The sequence below is a fragment of the Thamnophis sirtalis genome, unplaced genomic scaffold, assembly GCF_051295495.1.
Source record: "Thamnophis sirtalis isolate CommonGarterSnake01/CBP01778 unplaced genomic scaffold, rThaSir2_p1.2 scaffold_2, whole genome shotgun sequence".
Taxonomy (NCBI): Eukaryota; Metazoa; Chordata; class Lepidosauria; order Squamata; family Natricidae; genus Thamnophis; species Thamnophis sirtalis.
The window spans coordinates 142,624,099-142,644,661 of record NW_028261382.1 but is presented as its reverse complement, the minus strand read 5'-3'; the positions used below and the strand labels follow the sequence as shown (position 1 = coordinate 142,644,661).

Genomic DNA, 20,563 nt, shown 5'->3' with positions numbered 1-20,563 from the left:
AAGGCAAATTAAAGGAAAGTGACTGTTTCAAAGCTAATTTTCAATACAAACATGAAGCTAACACAGCATCATTTAAAAATATTTTTTATTAAAAGTTATGACTAGTACAATAAAAGATAGCACAGATAAAAGAGGAAAAATACAATAAATAAAACATGGAAAAAGAGAAAAACAAGAGTATAAATCACCCACCCCCCCAAATCAACTTTCCATACTGATCATGGCAAGCATAAGACAATTCCATAATCTTTTCATCTCCTCTTAGCCAACAAACATAAAACTCTGCATCCCACAATCCACCCATTAATTATAGGCAAATCAAATACAAGTTATAATCTATCACATTGGCCCTCGAAAATGGCTTCCCTGTACATTAGAAGACCCAAACATCTAATGTGCAATTGCTTGATTACTCAGATAAACAACCAGTAACAGCTAATAAAACATACACTTTTCAATATGAATGAAAATTTAGTATTACTGTTCATATATTGAAAATGAAGACAATTCAAAATCAAGGAAACTATAAAAAAATATAAACACTTTCAGTGAGCAATTTCAACTATGAGAAATCTTGTTAAGAAATAGAAGTTACAGTACATGGAACTAACACCCCATAGTCTGTGAGGAAACCAGAAATGAAAGGAGTTTGAATATTTCAGTAAGTCAACAACTTGAAACATACATTTCAATCAACAAAAGTATTTACTAGAGAGATAGCTACAAATTTTGTAATGGGTTTTAAAGTACCCAAAGCTGAATATTATTTAAAGTATATCAGGAGATCTCAATAATTGCAGATTTTGATGAGACCTAAGAATATTTTTTTAGAAGTGTAGAGAAAAATACTAAAGCAAGTTTTCTTATTTTGAATTTGTGGAGAACTACATATAACTATTAAGCAGAAGGAAACTGTGCTTAACTTTACACTCCGCAGAGGTGATATGTTTACACCTGTTCATTTTTCATGATTAACTGAAATGTGCAATTTGACTAAAGTGCCTAAACTTTTCCATGCAGTTGTATAAATTGTCTGTGGAATGTCTCTTGATTTTGAAAAGATTGAGCACATGAAGGGGCACAGGGATGCATTATTCTATTTTTTGGCTTGATTCCTTGCTGAATATCTTCCATCCATTGGCCATAGATGTATGCCATTCACAGAGCCCCCAAGGTATTTTGTTTATGAAAAGTATATGGCCATGATGGCGAACCTTTGGCAGGCGTGCCTGAAGTGGCATGCAGAGCCATGTCGCTTGGCATGTGCGGTGTCACCGGTTCCTCTTCTGGGTTTCTGGAGCGCATGCATGCATGACAATCTGCTGGCCTTTGTGTGTGCAGCAATGCCAGAAACTGGAAGAGCTGGTCTTCCATTTTTTGGTGGGAGCATGCAGGCCAGCCAGCTGATCATTGCGTGCACATGCACACCAGTAACAGAAGTCTAGCTGGCCGGCATGCATGTGCCCCATGGAAACCAGACTGCATTTTCCAGTGTGTGCATGCCCCCTGGGCAGCTCCTCTTCTGGGTCGTGTTCCAGACAAGCGCGCATGCAGGCTGCCTTTTCGGCACTCGGTGGTGAAAAGGTTCATCATTACTGGTATATGGTCTCAATCCAATTTTGATTCATGGATAAACATGATTTTGCATGGTATAACTTTTTACTATTTTTAAAATCCTAGTAAGTATAGAAACTTTATTTTGAGACTTAAATTCTGTCAGATTTTTTTCTTGCCATACAATTTTACCCCAACCTTTCAGTAATTGACTATCAATTTTTCTATAAGGGCAGTAACAATAGAGATATGACCTTGGACCAGAGGGAAATTGTCACCTTCTTCTTTTCTAAATTCAGATTTCAAACTCGATGTGCAGAAAATTGTAGAATATAGTTCTCATAGGTTCAGTAGACAACAGCCTGTAACCAGACTACTACATTACATAACCAAAGGATAGATGGAAAAATCCTGTCTGTCGAAGAAGTCTTTTGTAGTTTCAAACCTATAACACTGCATGGAGAAACAGGCATAAGAATTAAATCTCAAGTGAATTGTATTTAATACAGAAGTTATTGACATTGATTCATAATGGATTGCCATTTCTACAATATAATTGGTTATCAAGAGTGTTTATATTCTTGAATGCCTGTTGTGCTCATTTCTAGTCCAGTCTTTTGAGAAATACCAAGTGATGGTAGCTGGTAGTTTGATATTAGAGAAAACTACCTTTATTACACAAAAAATGCTCCTTTTCATGCATTTGAATAGAAAAGTAAAAAACTAGTCCTTTGTAATTCTTTTAATCAAGAGCTCAAAATATTCTTTGTCTCTGTCTTTCTTCACATTGGTTGTCTGAGATTTCTAAACACTGAATCTGAATAATAAGGACAAAGATTAGAAGCCTGAAGTTCAAGAGCAGCACTGTTTATTTGTGTAATAGAATTATTTTCAGGATTTCTCTCTGCCATTTGATATACATACTCATCCTGAAATATAATGGTACCATCAGTATTGTTTTGATAAAAATGCTTATAAACAGTGGTATAAACTCATGAATGTCCATTGTTATAAATAATCTCACTATAAACTATTCGCATAATCTTGGATTTATTAAGAAATGTATTTTGATAGAGATTTGTCTGGGTTAGAAAAATTAGTTTGAAGCCCCAGAAGAACCAATACTTTAAGGTATTTTATAATAATGAAGGCGAGATCTTCCTTAGATTTTCCACATTTTTCATGTGAGGTATGACTATACTTTTTATTCCATAAACTTTATGAAGTAGATAAACATAGACAGATGAGGTCTAGAAGTAAGTGATGAAAAATATCTTTGCCCCAAAGAGGTTTTACACCTTCCATGTTTATTTATTTTGTTCCTTTCATTTGTATAGCCATCTATCTCACAGATGTGATGTTGGACACTGTACAGCTATAAGAGCCATAAAAGTCATTCAAACACAATATAATCAAGATTATTAAAATGACTATAAAATAGAGCATCTTCAATGTTGCAAATAATGTGGTCATCTTATCAATTCTCCAGTTGCAACTGGAACTCCTAGAATTCCTTTCCTGGTAAAAAAAAAAAATATCAGAAGATTTACACCAAAGCAAGTAGTTTTGTTATAAAGCAGTTGACAAAAAGCTGATTTTCTCCTAATAAGAGATAAGAATTATTCCCAGGTACAACAACAACCTTAACAAAATCAGTGTTTCTTCCTTTCTTTGAGGCAAAAATGGGTAGCCCTCATACTTGTAGAGAGACCAGTATTTTTTCTGACTAGTGATCCATTGAAAATAAAAAAGAGTGAAGTGGTTTGTTCTCCCAAAAATAAACTGTAAAATTTTTAGATAGTATGCCACAGGAATGCTGACAAATCTAATACTGGTTGCAGATCTCAGGACCATTATGAGGTAGAACTAGTTCTATTTGATCTGGGACTACTAAAAACAAGGCTTGAGATGGAGGAATTTGAGTTAGAGGTTTCCTGAGTCATTTATATTTATGAATTGAACTTTATATTAGAGTGGACTGCCATTAAGTCACCAGTTAGAAGATCTAATCTACTTTCCTTCACTGCAAAATAGTTATAAATGAAATAAATTGAATTTGTTCATACCGGTATTCTCCAGATAATAGACTGTTTCCTCCACTGCTTTATGCACTGGATTGTTTTAATTAGGTCCATCCCTCTTTCCAAAGTAATACAAATCACAGTCAAGCGTTAGCTGGAAAACCTTATTTGGATGCTTCCAAATATAATTTCTAGATTGTTTTGTTTTTAAAGCCTGAATCAGTTTTCTTTTAATGGATTGGTTGCCAGCGTTCTTCAAATTACAGCATTCAGTGACAGTCCATATTCATATATCTACCAGACTAACAAAATATGCCTATATTAGATCTGTTTTGTCATAATGCAGGTGCCATGATGATTACACACTGGCTCATATGTTGAACAAAACAAGAGGCAGTTAATTCATTTCAAATGGGGGCTTTTTGATAAGGATTCATGCATTTGTGAGTCAGCTATATAAAAAGAAGCATTGTTACCATAAGTATGATTTTATTTTGTTATCCTATCTATATAAGACCTATTCTGACCTCACAGAATATTTTCTGTGGCTTGGCAGGACTGTATTTAGGAGAAGATGGAGTCTTGGATAAATGCAATATGTATAGTAGCATGGCTTTTTTTTTTTGGTCTAGTGTCTATTTTCATTTGAATAAATGGGCTTTGACTGACCCAGTTTCTTTCCAATTACTGCTATCTTTTGTCCAATCAGCATAAACAAATTCCCAAACTAACTAAATTTATTTCATAGATTTGGGGGTTCATGTTTGCGGGGTAATTTATATTTCTTAAATACATATGTTTAGTGTCTAGTGTGAAATAGTTATTTAACTATAACTATACTTTCTTAAAACAGAAATACATCTCATTATATGGAAGGTTATGATTAGATGAATACATGATGTCAGCCTCTGCTTTGCTGCTGCTTCAGCTGCCATTGAAACGGGGAGGAGGGGCATGGTATTTGGGAGGGGAATCATTGATGTGCTGGAGGAAGTTTCTAGACGCTGAACTGACCACCTTACTGCGCATGTGGAGGAGGGGTGTTTCCCGCCAAGGCCAACGGTCCAGCATTCCATCCTGGTGATGCCTTTCGAAGTTATCTCACACCTGACATTTGGGGGAAATATGATTGGACTGTGCACGGGGATGCCAAGGAGAGGGGAATGAATTATACATTATATTGTTAGCTTTTGTGCCTAATTAATCAGACTCAGCTTAGCTTTGCAACTGTTCATTTATAATTAGTAAAAGTACACTTGATTTCAATACAAATGGAGTCCAGTGGTTTTCTTTCCTGATTACTGAATGAAGTGATGCTGACAATAAGCTGAGTCTCATTTTTCACCCATCCCGGAGCTAAAACCTACCGAGGGGGGTGCCTCACAAGAAGAAAAGAAATGTCTTTGCATGTAAGTGACCAGGAGGAAGAGGAGGGGGCCACGGCGGGACCATCTTTAACTGAAAGACTGGCCGGACTAAGAGTGGAAGAGCCTGCCGTTTGTCCCAGATGGACTTTGGGTGTGGGACAAAAAGAGGAGCCTGAGGAATTGGATGCTGGAGTCATGAGAAGGAGACCAAAGAAAAAAATCAGCCAATTGGGCTGACTCTGGGGAAGAGGACTACAAGCTTTCCTACACCATGAGACTCCTCAAAGAAGCTTGGACAGAATGCAGAAGCGGTGAGAAAGCAGTGGAAAAGGAGCCGGCTGAAGAATTTGAGCAAAGGTACTCGATGCATAGTTTAAGGGAGGGTGAAGAAGCCGAGGGGGGTTGGGTGCAAGAAAACCCAGAACCAGCCTCCCCCCCTCCAGCTAGATTTGCTCAAAGAGCAGGGGGGGGGCCCAGGCGACGCCGAATGGCAAAAGTCCCTCCCTTAACCGTAAAATATGATGGAGACCCTAAAAGTCTTGGGCTTTTTATAATTCAGGTCTGGAATTATATGGAAATCTATGGGCCTGATTTAGAGACAGATGAAATGAAAGTGAGGATGGTGTTGATGTCCTTAGAGAAGAAGGCAGCCGAATGGATGGTTGGCCTACACAAATGCAATTCCCCTCTCCTGAGGAATTTTAATAACTTTATGGCAGCCATGAAAAGGAGGTTTGATGACCCATTGACCGAGAGACGCGGACACCTGAAATTTATGGCTCTGAAGCAGGGAAACAAATCTGTGCCAGATTATGTCCAAGAATTTCAAGAGTTGTCAGCTTTTATGAGGGGTTGGTCAGAAGAGGCTTTGCTGGATCAGTTTGCTGAGGGATTGAATGAAAAAATATACCAACAGTGTATAAACAGACGCCTTCCCCACCATGTAACTGCTTGGTATGAACACGCGGCAGACATTGAGTTGGATTTAGCCAGGCTTCAATGCAGGAAAGAAGGAGAGGTGGAGAAATCCCCCCCAGCAGCCCCAAAAAAAACCTCCGCCCCAGGAGTGCGGGAAAAGGGGGTTTCACAGGCAAAGCCAAGCCTTTCACTTACTTCCACTGTGGGAAGGAAGGCCATCTTGCCGTGAATTGCCACGTAAAATTGGCTCAGACCGCCCCACCCCCTCCACGGAAAGAGGGAAAAGCAATGAAGGCCCCGGGCAAGAAGAGGGAAGCTGCGTTCGCCGCTGAAAATGTTCCCCAGCATTTCCAGCGGAGGAGGAGGGAGGCATCAGCCCCAGCTCATCTGACGAATCGGATGAGGAGGAATCTCATCGCTGGGTAAGTTCCAGAAAGGGCCCCATGCTTATCCCAATTGAACTAAGATTGCCATCTTCTGGCGCAACTGAGAAACTTTTAGCTCTCCTTGATTCTGGCTGTTCTCACTGTATGATGGAGAAACTTGGCTTAAAATTGAGGACTTTGAAAACCCCTATTGTCTTTTGCCAGATTGATGGTTCTATTGCAGGAGGTGGCCCTGCTCATTTTTCTACTGAGCCCATAGAGATGAAAATGGGAACCCATCAGGAGTTAATAACACTTATTGTGGCACCTGGCATGGACCGGCCCCTTATTTTGGGACTCCCCTGGCTTCGTAAATGGAACCCTCGCATTAACTGGAGAAAGGGTTGGTTACGTATTCGCACAAGCATACCTCCTGAATGGGAGGTTGAGACTCCAGATTCTGCTGCTACTAGCCCCGCATTGGCAGCCAGGGGGCAGGAGAGAATTGAAGGGGAGGAGAAAATACCAAAGGAGTACTGGGATCTTAGAGGAGTGTTTAGTGAAAAATCTTCTGATAAACTACCCCCCCCCCCACAGGCCCACTGATTGCACCATTGATATTTTGCCTGGGGTGAAACTTCCAAAACCCCAAATATATTCAATGTCCCCTAGGGAGATGGAGGAAATGAGAAGATTCATCGATAAGAATTTGGAGAGGGGATTTATTGAACCAGCGAGACCCAAGGTAGCGGCTCCTGTGTTATTCAGGGAGAAGAAAGATGGCTCCCTTAGATTGTGTGTTAATTTTAAAAACCTGAACGGGATATCATCTCTATCCGTTGCCACTGATGAAGGACATGCTGGCCCAATTGGGGAAGGGCCGCATCTTCACTAAATTGGACTTAAGGGAAGCGTATTATAGAGTCCGTATTAAGGAGGGAGACAAGTGGAAAACGGCTTTCAACTGCCCCCTTGGCTGTTTCCAATTTTGTGTGATGCTGTTTGGCCTACAGGGGGCGCCTGCGGTCTTCATGCAGCTAATTAATGAAGTTTTACATGACCATCTTTACAAGGGCATTATTGTATATTTAGATGATATCCTTATTTACATGGAAACACGTGAAGAGCACATAAAACTGGTTCGTACCATGCTGAAGAAACTTCGGGCAGCTGAGCTTTACGCCAAATTGTCCAAGTGTGAATTCCATCAGGAGAAGGTTGACTACCTGGGCTACCGTATCTCCCACGCAGGTGTTGAGATGGACCCCGCTAAAGTAAAAGCAGTCACTGAGTGGGAGGCCCCTCGTACACGCAGGCAATTGCAAAATTTTTTGGGTTTTGCCAATTTCTATCGTCAGTTCATCCCCTCTTTTGCTAAGATAGCTCTTCCCATAACTAACATTCTGAAGTCCAAAGGTGGGGCGAAACCCAAGCCTAGCAAGCCGTTGGATTGGACCATGGAATGTCAAGCTGCCTTCGAGAAGTTAAAGCAGCTTTTTACAGAGGAACCGGTCCTCAAATACATGGACATGGATGCGCCTTTTGTGGTTCAAGCTGACACCAGTGACGTGGCTGTGGGGGCCGTATTGCTTCAAGCCAATAGTGAAGGTAACTTACAACCCTGCGCATATACCTCTCGCAAACTAACTGACACAGAGAGACGTTGGTCCATTTGGGAGAAAGAAGCGTTTGCTGTTCGTTGGGCTTTGGTCACTTGGCGCCATTTTCTGGAAGGCGCCAAACACCTGTTCGAGATGTGGACTGACCATAAGAATTTGGAAGCTTTGAGGACTCCCAGAAAACTTTCTCCTAAACAGATGCTCTGGGCTCAGCATTTCAATCAGTATAATTTCACCCTGAAATACATTCCAGGAGGGAAAATTTTTATGGCTGATGCTTTATCCAGGCTTCCTCAGTACAACTGCTCTAAACTCAGTGTGGTCCAGCCTGTCATTCCCATGACAAGCCTCACTGCTCCAGTTGTTAGTAGGAATCAAGCACGTTCTAAAGTAGAGATGTCTCAGGACTTTCTTTCCAACCTGAAGAAAGCCCTCCCTGATGATGATTGGTTCTGGCAGCACGTGAATGAATGCACTATGAGAGATGAATTGCCCTGGATTGGGGCAAAACTTTACGTTTCTGCGTCTCTTTGACTCATTGTTCTTCAGCGGGCTCATGATTCCTGAATGGCTGGGCATTTTGGTTTCATTAAAACGCTCCATCTCGTCAAGAGACAGTTTTGGTGGCTATCTTTGAAAAAAGACATTGAACAATATGTTGCCAGTTGTCCCATTTGTGCTGCTGCTAAGCGCCCGCCAGGAAAACCGCAGTGATTGCTCCAGGCTGTAGCGCGCCCTGTCGCCTCTTGGAAGGAGATCTCTATGGATTTCATTGTGGAATTTCCTGAGAGTCAAGGACACACTGTTATTTGGGTTGTTACCAACTTGTTCTCCAAGCAGGTCCATTTCATTCCTTGCTCCAAGATTCCTTCTGCTAAGACTCTTGCTAAGATGTTCATCTCCCACATTTACCACTTACATGGGGTGCCCGACCGCATCATTTCGGACAGAGGTGTGCAATTCACCTCTGTTTTCTGGAAGGAGTTTCTGAAGCAGATTGGCTCCGCCCAGGGATTAAGCTCCGCCCACCACCCTCAGACTAATGGGGCTTGTGAGAGGACTAATTCTGTACTTGAACAATATTTACGTTGTTTCATCAACTACCAGCAAGATGATTGAGTGGATTTGTTGCTGCACGCGGAGGTGGCTTATAATAATTCTGTGCATAGCAGCACTGGGTTCACCCCTTTCCGTGTGGTGTTTGGCCAGGATTTTGTACCTATTCCTGAAGTTCCTCATGAGCAGCCCCAAGTGTCGTTACTGTCTGAGTGGAGTGACCGCCTTCGGTGCATTTGGCCTTTAGCTCTCCAACTTTGGATGCTGCACATCGCGCTCATAAGAAACACGCTGATAAGAAGCGGACTAAGCCGTGTGATTACAAAGTTGGTGATCAAGTTTATTTGTCCACCAGATTTCTTCAAACTCCACAAAAGTCGAAGAAGTTGGGGCCTAAGTATGTTGGCCCATTTCCCATTATCAAGATCATCTACCCTGTTTCTGTCAGGCTGCAGCTGCCTAAACACCTCAACCGGGTTTACCTTGTTTTTCATGTTAACCTCCTGAAACCTGTCTGCACTTCGTCGTTGCATCCGCCTATTCCTCCTCCACCTGCTCCGCTTTTGATTGAGGGTGAGCAACATTTCGAAGTTTGTGAGATTTTGGACTCTCGTAAATGCCGGAACCGTGTCCAGTACCTGGTGGCTTGGAAACATTTTTGCCCCTCTCACACCGAATGGGTTGACAGGTCCCATGTTCGGGCCTCTTGTCTACTCCGCAAGTTCTATTCTACTTATCCTGACAAGCCCTGATTTGGCCATTCTCCTAAAAAAAAATTCTCTTTCTTCCTCTCCGCTTTCCCCCTTTCATGTCTTGTTGTTTGTCTGTTTGTTTGTGTTTTCTCGTTTCTGCAGGTCTGACCACACTTTTCTGGAGAAGGGCCGGATGTCAGCCTCTGCTTTGCTGCTGCTTCGGCTGCCATTGAAACGGAGAGGGGGGGCATGGTATTTTGGAGGGAATTATTGATGTGCTGGAGGAAGTTTCTAGATGCTGAACTGACCACCTTACTGCGCATGTGGAGGAGGGGTGTTTCCCGCCAAGGCCAACGGTCCAGCATTCCATCCTGATGATGCCTTTCGAAGTTATCTGACACCTGACATTTGGGGGAAATATGATTGGACTGTGCACGGGGATGTCAAGGGGAGGGGAATGAATTATACATTATATTGTTAGCTTTTGCGCCTAATTAATCAGACTCAGCTTAGCTTTGCAACTGTTCATTTATAATTAGTAAAAGTACACTTGATTTCAATACAAATGGAGTCCAGTGGTTTTCTTTCTTGATTACTGAATGAAGTGATGCTGACACACAATCTCTTACACTGGTGCTAACAGTAGTTTGGGCAGGTTCAAACTTTTTCGGTTACGGTTAATATTTATTTTGTGTCTTTAAGGGTTGTTGGTAAGGGTGGTGATTGGTTCTTTCTCACAAACCCTTTTTCAGGGTAGAGAGAAAGTTATTCAATTTGAATATATCCACATTTTGTGAAAGATGAAAACTCAGCCTTATATGAGCTATCAAAGTGCATGCTAGCCACATCTTTGGACAGAGTTCATTCAGTCAATAATCAGTACAAATAGCCATACATTTAAAAATTATGATCACAAATGAAAACAAATATTTGAGTGGTAAATATTTCAATTATTTGCCTCTACCTAATCCCAGTTATCAGCTGTGGACTATTTGAAATAGTGAGCGTTCATCTCTTGATATGCCAGCAAATAATAATTCCTGCCTCTCAAGCTGCCTTGGTGGAATTGTATCTCCAGTGTTTTCTATACTTGATTGCTTTGACTTTCTGATTCTAATGCAGGTCTCAACAGTTTCATTCATTATGATTAATATTTTAACCAGCTACATCACTGTGAACAATGCATCATATCATACAAACAGATTTAACAGCATATGTATATGCCTTGGTGTGGCATACACAAAACAATTAGCATCCTCTCCAATAGACAATAATAGTGCTGTCAGGAATATTTGTGACCATACATATCCTTATTTTAAGACTTCCGTGGAAGACTAGGAAATCCCTGTCATTACTCATCACAATTAAGCAATCACTTTCCTTGGGAACCTTCATTAGCAGGTTGACACAACTGTTCTTTTTAAGCATGCAATTCTTCTTTCTTTTGTTTATGGAGAATAATTTGTCATATCCTGTATAAGGCAGTTCTTAAGGAAGCCCTTAAGCTAAGGGCTGTCAAATTTGCTCTTTATAAAAAGTTATTTATTTTTCTAAAAGCTAGGGGCTACTTTTACAGGTAGTAAAAGTAAGTAGAAAAGATTTGCTAACATAAGAAAACAGCTCTTTGTGAATACAGAATGTCCGTTGAAAAGAAAAGAAGCAAAACTACCTAATATTCATGATAGTTTGGAATGAATAGCATATATTTAAAAGGGCATCATTTGCGTTCTGAATTTTGTCAACATTTCACTGGGAATTTTTACAGTCTTTATTTAATCTAATTTTAAATTGCAAAAAAAGAACTATTGCTGCAATTTGGCATGCATAAGAACACTGATTTTAGGTAAAGCTGTTCCCCTAACTTACAACACCATAACCATAGTATAGTTTGGTCAGAAACAGTACCAGCATCTCTGGTATTTTTATTAAAATCAAGGTATATTCAAAATATTTACTGAGCTGGCATGGTCATCTGTGAATGAAGGCAAGACAAGAAACAATGGATGGAAATTAAACAAGGAGAGAGGCAACCTAGAACTAAGGAGAAATGCCCGAACAGTGACAATTAACCAGTAGAGTGGTTTGGGTGGGTATGCCATCACTTAAGAAGAGACTGGACAGCCATTTGAGCAGAGCTGTCAAACTCCTGGCCCTGGGCCAGATGCATCACATGCTGGCCATGTCCAGGCCCAATTTAGCGAAGGGGAAAAAAGTCCTGATATGTCATATGATGCCGCAATGATGATGTGAGTTTGATACCCCTAGTATAGATAAGGTGACCAGATGGCCCACTTTTGGCAGGATAGTCACGCTTTTTCACAATTTTTCCTGCGTCCCGTTTTTTTAAAAAAAAACTCCCGATTTTTTTTAAAGTTACAAAAAAGCCTCCAGCCGCTGAGGCTCTCCTAGCAACTGGGAGCGTATATTCTTCTTCAAGACAAGCGCATTCCTGCCCGTGCGTCCCTGGGAGCTGTTGCCAATGGCTGAGGGAGGAGAAGACTTACTCCATGTGGAGACCGCAGACTTCCCTCGTGGATTTTTTCTTTTTCTGTTGCTTTGAGCAGCCCCTCCCTCCCCCTCTCTCTTCCTCTCTCACTCAGAGCTAGCTAGCAGCTGCCTCTGAGGCTGTCCAAGCTCAGCCCCTCCCCCTCCCCCTCCCCAGACTGCTGCTTCTCCGTGTTGTTGTTTGAGGAGGGGATTACTGATAGAACCATAGCTTGCGTCTCACGTGGCTGATAACCTGGTCTCTACAGAAGAGGTAATTTTAAAAACTTCGGAGCAAATCCAGAAAGAGGAGAGAAAGAGGCTGAAGGACTATGTGAGGAGGGGGGATTTCCTAAACCCCATTGAATCCAGAGGAGGGAAGAGAGAGAGAGAGAGGGAGAGAAAGAGGGAGTGTGTGAGGAGGGGGGATTTCCTAAACCCCATTGAATCCAGAGGAGGGAAGAGAGAGAGAGAGAGAGAGAGAGAGAGAGAAAGAGGGAGTGTGTGAGGAGGGGGGATTTCCTAAACCCCATTGAATCCAGAGGAGGGAAGAGAGAGAGAGAGAGAGAGAGAGAAAGAGGGAGTGTGTGAGGAGGGGGGATTTCCTAAACCCCATTGAATCCAGAGGAGGAAAGAGAGAGAGAGAGAGGGAGTTTGTGAGGAGGGGGGATTTCCTAAACCCCATTGAATCCAGAGGAGGGAAGAGAGAGAGAGAGAGAGAGGGAGTGTGTGAGGAGGGGGGATTTCCTAAACCCCATTGAATCCAGAAGAGGGAAGAGAGAGAGAGAGAGAGGGAGTGTGTGAGGAGGGGGAATTTCCTAAACCCCATTGAATCCAGAAGAGGGAAGAGAGAGAAAGAGGGAGTGTGTGAGGAGGGGGGAATTTCCTAAACCCCATTGAATCCAGAGGAGGGAAGAGAGAGAGAGAGAGAGAGGAAGTGTGCAAGGAGGGGGGATTTCCTAAACCCCATTGAATCCAGAGGAGGGAAGAGAGAGAGAGAAAGAGGGAGTGTGTGAGGAGGGGGCATTTCCTAAACCCCATTGAATCCAGAGGAGGGAAGAGAGAGAGAAAGAGGGAGTGTGTGAGGAGGGGGCATTTCCTAAACCCCATTGAATCCAGAGGAGGGAAGAGAGAGAGAAAGAGGGAGTGTGTGAGGAGGGGGCATTTCCTAAACCCCATTGAATCCAGAGGAGGGAAGAGAGAGAGAGAAAGAGGGAGTGTGTGGGGAGGGGGGATTTCCTAAACCCCATTGAATCCAGAGGAGGGAAGAGAGAGAGAAAGAGGGAGTGTGTGGGGAGAGGGGATTTCCTAAACCCTATTTTATCCAGAGGGGGGAAGAGAGAGAGGGAGTGTATGAGGAGGGGGGATTTCCTAAACCCCATTGAATCCAGAGGAGGGAAGAGAGAGAGAAAGAGGGAGTGTGTGAGGAGGGGGGATTTCCTAAACCCCATTGAATCCAGAGGAGGGAAGAGAGAGAGAGAAAGAGGGAGTGTGTGAGGAGGGGGCATTTCCTAAACCCCATTGAATCCAGAGGAGGGAAGAGAGAGAGAAAGAGGGAGTGTGTGAGGAGGGGGCATTTCCTAAACCCCATTGAATCCAGAGGAGGGAAGAGAGAGAGAAAGAGGGAGTGTGTGAGGAGGGGGCATTTCCTAAACCCCATTGAATCCAGAGGAGGGAAGAGAGAGAGAGAAAGAGGGAGTGTGTGGGGAGGGGGGATTTCCTAAACCCCATTGAATCCAGAGGAGGGAAGAGAGAGAGAAAGAGGGAGTGTGTGGGGAGAGGGGATTTCCTAAACCCTATTTTATCCAGAGGGGGGAAGAGAGAGAGGGAGTGTATGAGGAGGGGGGATTTCCTAAACCCCATTGAATCCAGAGGAGGGAAGAGAGAGAGAAAGAGGGAGTGTGTGAGGAGGGGGGATTTCCTAAACCCCATTGAATCCAGAGGAGGGAAGAGAGAGAGAAAGAGGGAGTGTGTGAGGAAGGGCGATTTCCTAAACCCCATTGAATCCAGAGGTGGGAAGAGAGAGAGAGAGAAAGAGGGAGTATGTGAGGAGGGGGGATTTCCTAAACCCCATTGAATCCAGGGGAGGGAAGAGAGAGAGAAAGAGGGAGTGTGTGATGAAGGGGGATTTCCTAAACCCCATTGAATCCAGAGGAGGGAAGAGAGAGAGAGAGAGAGAAAGAGGGAGTGTGTGAGGAGGGGGGATTTCCTAAACCCCATTGAATCCAGAGGAGGGAAGAGAGAGAGAGAAAGAGGGAGTGTGTGAGGAGAGGGGATTTCCTAAACCTCATTGAATCCAGAGGTGGGAAGAGAGAGAGAAAGAGGGAGTGTGTGAAGAGGATGGATCTCCTAAACCCCATTGAATCCAAAGGAGGGAAGAGAGAGAGAGAGAAAGAGGGAGTGTGTGAGGAAGGGGGATTTCCTAAACCCCATTGAATCCAGAGGTGGGAAGAGAGAGAGAAAGAGGGAGTGTGTGAGGAGGGGGGATTTCCTAAACCCCATTGAATCCAAAGGAGGGAAGAGAGAGAGAGAGAAAGAGGGAGTGTGTGAGGAGAGGGGATTTCCTAAACCTCATTGAATCCAGAGGTGGGAAGAGAGAGAGAAAGAGGGAGTGTGTGAGGAGGGGGGATTTCCTAAACCCCATTGAATCCAAAGGAGGGAAGAGAGAGAGAGAGAAAGAGGGAGTGTATGAGGAGGGGGGATTTCCTAAACCCCATTGAATCCAGAGGAGGGAAGAGAGAGAGAAAGAGGGAGTGTGTGAGGAGGGGGGATTTCCTAAACCCCATTGAATCCAGAGGAGGGAAGAGAGAGAGAAAGAGGGAGTGTGTGAGGAAGGGCGATTTCCTAAACCCCATTGAATCCAGAGGTGGGAAGAGAGAGAGAGAGAAAGAGGGAGTATGTGAGGAGGGGGGATTTCCTAAACCCCATTGAATCCAGGGGAGGGAAGAGAGAGAGAAAGAGGGAGTGTGTGATGAAGGGGGATTTCCTAAACCCCATTGAATCCAGAGGAGGGAAGAGAGAGAGAGAGAGAGAAAGAGGGAGTGTGTGAGGAGGGGGGATTTCCTAAACCCCATTGAATCCAGAGGAGGGAAGAGAGAGAGAAAGAGGGAGTGTGTGAGGAGAGGGGATTTCCTAAACCTCATTGAATCCAGAGGTGGGAAGAGAGAGAGAAAGAGGGAGTGTGTGAAGAGGATGGATCTCCTAAACCCCATTGAATCCAAAGGAGGGAAGAGAGAGAGAGAGAAAGAGGGAGTGTGTGAGGAAGGGGGATTTCCTAAACCCCATTGAATCCAGAGGTGGGAAGAGAGAGAGAAAGAGGGAGTGTGTGAGGAGGGGGGATTTCCTAAACCCCATTGAATCCAAAGGAGGGAAGAGAGAGAGAGAGAAAGAGGGAGTGTGTGAGGAGAGGGGATTTCCTAAACCTCATTGAATCCAGAGGTGGGAAGAGAGAGAGAAAGAGGGAGTGTGTGAGGAGGGGGGATTTCCTAAACCCCATTGAATCCAAAGGAGGGAAGAGAGAGAGAGAGAGAAAGAGGGAGTGTGTGAGGAGAGGGGATTTCCTAAACCCCATTGAATCCAGAAGAGGGAAGAGAGAGAGAAAGTGGGAGTGTGTGAGGAGGGGGGATTTCCTAAACCCCATTGAATCCAGAGGAGGAAAGAGAGAGAGAGAAAGAGGGAGTGTGTGAGGAGGGGGGATTTCCTAAACCCCATTGAATCCAGAGGAGGGAAAAGAGAGAGAGAAAGAGGGAGTGTGTGCACAGGAGGGGGGATTTTCTAAGAGTCCCATTGAATCTAGAGGAATGTGTGCGTGTGTGTGTTTGTGTGTGTGTGTGTGAGAGAGAGAGAGAGAGAGAGAGAGACTATCACTAAGTGCTGTAGCTTATGATTCTTGATGACTGTATTCCATTTTATTTTTTTTATGTACACCGAAGACAAATTGGCTAATAAACTACTCCTACTCCTACTCCTACTCCTACTCCTACTCTACTCTACTCTACTCTACTCTACTCTACTCTACTCTACTCTACTCATTTCTATTTCAATTATAATAAGTTTAGCTTCTCTCTCTTGAAAATGTAAGCTAGCATAATGCAAGCTAGCTTTAGCTTTCAAACAGTTCATTTAGTGACCAAAGTTACAATGGCATTGAAAAAAGTGACTGATGACCATTTTTCACACTTAGCGACCATTTTTCACACTTAACGACTGTTGAAGCATCCTCATGGTCAATTGATCAAAATTTTGATGTTTGCCAACAGATTCATATTTATGAATCTTTCAGTGTCCTGGGGTCATATAATTGCCTTTTGTTACTTTTTGACAAAATATAAAAATTTTAATCAAGTCCCCTCCCGCCCCCGGTCAATGGTGTCCCTCTTTACCAATCTGAAAATCTGGTCACCTTAAGCAGAGCACCTTAAGCACCTTGAGCAGGAGGTTGGACTAGAAGACCTCCAAGATTCCTTCCTGCTCCATTATTCCATGTTCTAAGGATTATTTTCCTTCCCACTATCACAGAGCTAAAAATATCTGGCAAACTAGAAGAGAAGTACTGAGAAAACAAATAATTTTTTAGAGAAGCAAAATTGGTGGATCGGTCTGAGAGCATATGGTTCCAATTCAATCTGTACCCAGTTTATTTAAGTATTTATTTAATTTATTTAACGAAGGCCCTTTTTGGAGCCCTATGCAGTCCAACACCCAGTTTCTCTATCAATCCTTCTTAATACCTGTCTTGTAAAACCTTTTTATCAGCATTTGCCTAAGTTTAAAGTTTGAGGAAGAAGATAGGTGATAACCTCTGACTTGGAATGGGTGTTGCTATTATGGAGATAAAAGATTTCTAGTCCTCACATCAGGTTAGAGGTTGAAGATCCAAAAAGGCTGGATTCTGTCTCAATCCTATAAGTAAAGGATGTCATTTGCTCATGTTAAGGGCAACACCCTACCATCTTTAGAACATTCCAGATATACAGGTAGTCCTCAACTTATGACCACAATTGGAACCAGTATCTACCAGATCCCCACGTAGATTGCCTCTATCCCTATGTAGGACAGACAGGGATGAACTAATTACCAGATTGCAAGAACATAAGCAAACAGTCAATCAAGGAGACCTGAACTCATTGATAGCCTCATATTACAGTAAACAAGGACAAACATTTAATTTTGCATTGCTAAGATTTTGGCTGAGCCAGGGTATTGATTGAAACCTGGGAAATGGGCCCCTTGTCAGTCAACAGAAATGTTGATTTACCAGTTTCTAAGGTACTTAGGAGTTGAGAACTTGGCAGCACAAGGAAACAACAGCCAACAACTGAATAATTGGCCATCAACACCTGTCAGGTGCTGCTTCATTTAATAATCAGGAAAGAAACCACTCAACTCCATTTGTTTGAAATTAAGTGTACTTTTACTAATTACAAACGAATAGTAGCAAAGCTAAGCTGAGTCTGGTTAATTAGGCGCGAAAGCAAAGAATATCATGTATAGGTCAATCCCCTCCCCTTGGCACCCCAGTCCATAGTCCAATTATAATTCACCCAACTGTCAGGTGGGAGATATCTTCAAAAAACATTATCAGGGTGGAATGCTGGACAGTTAACCTTGGCGGGAAACTCCCTTCCTCCACATGCGCAATGAGATGGTCAGGACAGCATCTAGAATATTCCTCCAGCACATAATTATTTCCCCTCCCAAATACCATGCCCCCCTCCCTGTTTCAATGGCAGCCGAAGCAGCAGCAAGGCAGAGTTATTGTGTCTTGGTGGGCACCCATCCACATCTCGATGGGTTCAGTAGAAAAATTAGCAGGACCGCCCCCCGTAATAGAGCCATCTATTTGGCAAACAGCAATAGGGATTTTTAAAGCTTTTAGTTTCAAGCCCAGCTTTTCAACCATTTCAGGGCTTATCATGCAACGGGAGTAACCAGAATCTAAAAGAGCCATAAGTTTTTCTTTTGTACCAGAAGAGGGCACTCTAAGCTCAACAGGAATAAGCATGGGGCCAGAGCGGGAACTTACCCAGCGATCACCATCTTCATAGTCACTATCGTCAGATGAACTGGGACTTCCTTTCCCCCCTCCTCCGGCTCAAAGCGTCGAGAAGTTTCTTCCCCAGCCAAGGCGGTTTCCTTTCTCTTGCTTGTAGTCTTCTCAGGTTTCCTCTCCCTCTGGGGGGGTGGAGCAGAGTGAGTCAGCTTGACCGGCAATTCACAGCACAATGCCCCTCCTTTCCACAGCGGAAACAAGCGGAGGGCTTGGGCTTGCCTGCAAAACCTCCCCTACCCCCTTTTTCACCTTTTTGGGAGGTGTTTTTTAGGGGTGGATTTCCCAACTTCTCCCTCTTCCATGCAACGAAGCCTGGTTAAATCAAGCTTGATATCTGCAGCATTCTCATACCAAGGATCCAAGCAGCGGGGAATGCGTCTGTTTATGCATTGCTGGTAAACATCTTTATTCAAGCCATCTGAGAATCGATCCATCTGCTTCTTCAGACCATCCCCTCATATAGGCCAACAACTCCTGGAATTCCTGCACATATTCAGACACAATTTTTTTTCCCTGTCTGAGATCGTAAATTTGAGCCTAGCTCGACACTCGGTGCGGGGGTTGTCAAACCTTCTCCTCATTGCTGCCATAAAGTCATCAAAATTCCTCAGGAGAGGGGAGTTACTATTATGTAATCCGACCATCCAGTCAGCTGCTTTCTTCTCTAGGGCCATTAACACTATTCTCACTTTAGATTCATCAGAGTCCAAATCAGGCCCATATATTTGCATATAATTCCAGACCTGAATAATAAACAACCCCAGACTGCTGGGTTCTCCATCATACTTTACGCTTAAGGGTGGGACCTTAGCCATCCAGCGTCGTCTGCCCCCCTGCTCTTGGAATGTCTCTAGCCGCAGGGGGAGAGGTCGGTGCTGGGTTTTCTTGTGCACACCCCCCTTCGGCCCCTCCAGTCTCCCTTAAGCTATGCAACGGGTACCTTTTTTCCAGTTCCTCTGCTGGTTCCCTTTCCACAGCACTCTCTCAAACCCGGCGTTCACTCCATGCCTCTTCGAGGAGTCTCATGGCTTGGGACATTTTGTAGTCTTCCTCCCTAGAGCCACTCCAGTCAGCAGCTGGTTTTCTTGGTCTCCTTCTCATGACTCCAGTTAGTAATTCCTCAGGTTCCTCTTTCTGTCCCACACCCCAAGTCCACCTGGGTCGAACAGCAGGTTCCTCCACTCTGAGGTCGGCCAGCATTTCTGTTAAAGATGGTGCTGCCGTTGCACCCATTTCTTCTTCCTGGTCGCTTTCATATAAAGACATTTTTCTTTTCCTTCTGTGAGGGCACCCCCCTCAGAAGTTGTTCGCTCCAGGTTGGGTGCAAGGTCAGACTCAGCTTATTCTCAGATGCTGCTTCATTTAATAATCAGGAAAGAAACCACTCAACTCCATTTGTTTGAAATTAAGTGTACTTTTACTAATTACAAACGAATAGTAGCAAAGCTAAGCTGAGTCTGGTTAATTAGGCGCGAAAGCAAAGAATATCATGTATAGGTCAATCCCCTCTCCTTGGCACCCAGTCTATAGTCCAATTATAATTCACCCAACTGTCAGGTGGGAGATATCTTCAAAAAACATCATCAGGATGGAATGCTGGACAGTTAACCTTGGCGGGAAACTCCCTTCCTCCATATGCACAATGAGATGGTCAGGACAGCGTCTAGAATATTCCTCCAGCACATAATGATTCCTTTCCCAAATACCATGCCCCCCTCCCCATTTCAATGGCAGCCGAAGCAGCAGCAAGGCAGAGGCTGACAACACCCCAATGAACAATTAAAAAGCCACACAAGCCCACATAAATACCATGCATAGACACATTCTGGTGAGAGAGAAGTGGATGGGCTCCAAAACAGTCCCAGGTCCCAGGTTGGAGCCTGCAGCATTATCCTGGGATACATATATTTGCCTTCATTCATGAGTATTATGTATGTTCATTACCATGAGTTATTTATAAAAGTAATAAAGATAGGACTAAAAACTATAAAAATATGCCAGATTAACAATAAATTACAAATCTAACTAGAACATATTTAGACATACAGTATATTACCTTTTCTAGATTATACTTGCATGATTTATCATTTGGAAGAAGGGCATATAAAAACTTTAATCTGCATAAATTAAGCTAACTTCTTTGTTAACAGACACAGGAAAAAGCTGTTCCTAATGTACTATATTTAGAATTGCAGCCTGCCTCTCAAAGGGAAGTGTTGAAATTTAGTTTTGATCTATAAGTGATTTTGTGCCATTGCATTTGGTTCCAAGTTTTTTGACTTAAATGGATTGTGAGTCAGTTGGTAAATCTAAGAGACATATGAACTAAAACATAGCTGGAAAGCTTTCAGCATGAATTGTGAAAAATCCTAAACCAGTTCTCCAGCCTGGAGCCTTCCTGATGTGCTGGATTATTCTGAAAAATTTATGTATTG

The 20,563-nt window shown here is 43.2% G+C and overlaps 1 long non-coding RNA gene across 2 annotated transcripts in view; it reads left to right on the top strand.

The window, feature by feature from the left end:
* The first annotated feature begins 12,255 nt into the window (after nt 1–12,255).
* LOC106545331 (uncharacterized) overlaps nt 12,256–20,563 on the top strand; it is a 64,090-nt gene continuing 55,782 nt past the window's right edge. Inside the window, exon 1 of one of the 2 annotated variants that reach the window (XR_015695648.1) lies at nt 12,256–12,350. This is a non-coding gene — a long non-coding RNA (uncharacterized LOC106545331). The remainder of the gene's footprint in view (nt 12,351–20,563) is intronic. The other variant, XR_015695649.1, reaches the window with a different exon arrangement.